Source organism: Penaeus monodon, chromosome 41 (genome assembly GCF_015228065.2).
Source record: "Penaeus monodon isolate SGIC_2016 chromosome 41, NSTDA_Pmon_1, whole genome shotgun sequence".
Classification (NCBI taxonomy): domain Eukaryota; kingdom Metazoa; phylum Arthropoda; class Malacostraca; order Decapoda; family Penaeidae; genus Penaeus; species Penaeus monodon.
In genome coordinates this window covers 13,683,213-13,685,712 of record NC_051426.1, presented here as the reverse complement: position 1 = coordinate 13,685,712, position 2,500 = coordinate 13,683,213, and positions in this window count along the sequence as shown.

Sequence of the window (2,500 nt, the reverse complement as noted above, 5' to 3'; positions counted from 1 at the left end):
AGAGAGATATTGAGGATAAACATCCGCATTTTTCCCCCTATTCTTTTTTCCTTATCCTTTTCATTTCTCTATCTTCCTCGTCTTCTTCATATCCTTCTCCTTCCTCTTCTCTTCCTCATATCTCCTCACGTCTTCCTCTTATTTTTATCCCCTCTTCCCCTTCTTCTTTCTTCATTTCCTCATCCTCTCTCCTTCTATCTCCCTTCTTCTTATATCTTTTTCGCCTTCGTCTCGTTCTCCAGTCTCCCACAACGCTAGAAAATGAAAGGAAATCATTGCTCTACAAGATTGACTCTTATACCAAATGTTGTGAGGATCAAGCCCCGATCAGGTCTGTAGCGTTGTCAGTATTTATTCCCCGTTAGCCGCAGTACTGTTGTCAGTGTTCTGTTGTTAGTGTTGTACCTCGAGAAAAATGTTGGAATGTTGTCAGTGCTAATTCCTAAGTATGTCGTCATTGCTATACTCCCAAAAGGTTACAATGTTGTCATTGCTATCCCCGGAAATATTACAATGTTGCTAGTGCTATCTCAGAACATGTTGCAATGTTGCTCGTGCTATCTCAGAAAATATTGCAATGTTGCTCGTGCTATCTCAGAAAATATTGCAATGTTGCTAGTGCTATCCCCGAAAATGTTGCCATGTTGCTAGTGTCATCCCCGGAAATGCTGCAATGTTGTCAGTCCTATCCCTGAAACTTTGCATTGATTCCAGTGTTATTTATACCTTGATAAACGCTGCATTGTTTTCTAAATACAGCATCCTCCATATATCCAAAGTACCATAGCTTCTCGCCCGGCCAGATTACAATGGCCATACCCCATCCCACACCAGAGTGGCATTTCTGGTACTTTAGAGGCTGGTATAGTTGATCTGTGCTCCCTCTGCCTGGGAAAAGGAGGAGAGGGAAGAGTGAAGAGGATAAAGAAGACAAGGAGGAGAAAGAAGTGAGAAAGGGAAAAAATGTGGGAATAAGAAGAGGGAGGAGAGAATGAGGAGAAAGGGGGAGAAAGAAGCCAAGGAGGAAGATAAATGGAAAAAGGGGAGAAATGGGGAAAGAAAGGGAAGGAGGAGAGAAGGAGAGACTGAAGGAAAAGAAGAGAGAGGGAGAGAGAGAGAGGGTAAAGAAGAGAAAGAAGAGGGAACAGGAGAAAAAGAAGACTAAAAGACAAGAAATCCACCCATGCAATGTATACATCAAATACTCAAGAGGAAATGTTATTAAGAATTCTCACTCGTGTTGGACGGTCCTTGAAATATCAAAATAGAATCTATAGAAAATAATAATAAAATGAAAAAGATCGTCCGTATCCCACATTTCTTTTAAAAAGTCCAACTAATAATGAAAATAAAACAACTCCAAATTAATCCACAGTCATCACCAAAAATACTAAAAGAGAGAGAGAGAGAGAGAGAGAGAGAGAGAGAGAGAGAGAGAGAGAGAGAGAGAGAGAGAGAGAGAGAGAGAGAGAGAGAGAGAGAGAGAGAGAGAGAGAGAGAGAGAGAGAGAGAGAGAAAGACAGAGAGAGAGAGATAGACAGAGAGAGAGAGAAATAAAAATTGTCAAAATGCCTCAGTTCCACAGAAAATTCCAGTCCGTGCTGACACTGATATATTTGATTCCCTTAACTTGCAAACAACAGATTTTCTTATGCTTATAAACTCTAAACCTCCGCCAGCTGACGCTCTGTGATGATGCATTCCAAGAACTTACAAGATGTTCATTACCATTAAAATCAGACCAGCGCCAACCTAAGTCTTATTCTATGCGTCTCAGACAGTCTTTAGCCTCAATCATCATAGATTGGAAAGGTCTAAGAGGAAGAGAGAGAGAGGGAGAGAGAGAGAGAGAGAGAGAGAGAGAGAGAGAGAGAGAGAGAGAGAGAGAGAGAGAGAGAGGAGAGAGAGAGAAGAGAGAGAGAGAGAGAGAGAGAGAGAGAGAGAGAGAGAGAGAGAGAAGAGGGGGGGGGGGGAATGAGAGAGAGGAAAAGAGAGAGAAAGAGAGACAGAGAGAGAGAGAAAGGAAGATAAATAAATAGATAGATAAATAAACAGATTGAGAGAGACGGGTAGACAGATAAATAGACGGATGAAGAGATAGATATAGATAGATAGACAGATAGATTGAGAGAAAGATGTAGGTAGATAAATAGATAGATAGTCAGATAGACTGAGTGAAAAAGAAAGAGATGGAGGAAGAGAGGAAGACTGAAATAAAGGCATATATATATATATATATATATATATATATATATATATATATATATATATATATATATATATATATATATATATATATATATATATATATATATATATGCATATACAGATATATATACTGATGGATAAATAGAGCGAAGGAGAAACAAATAGACAGAAGGAAATAAAGATAGCTAGATACAGGGTGAGAGATAAACAGAGACAGAAAGTGTGTGATAGTAAAAGTAGACACTGAGATAGATAGACATATTGAGAAAAGAAAATGAGAAAGGAAGGGATA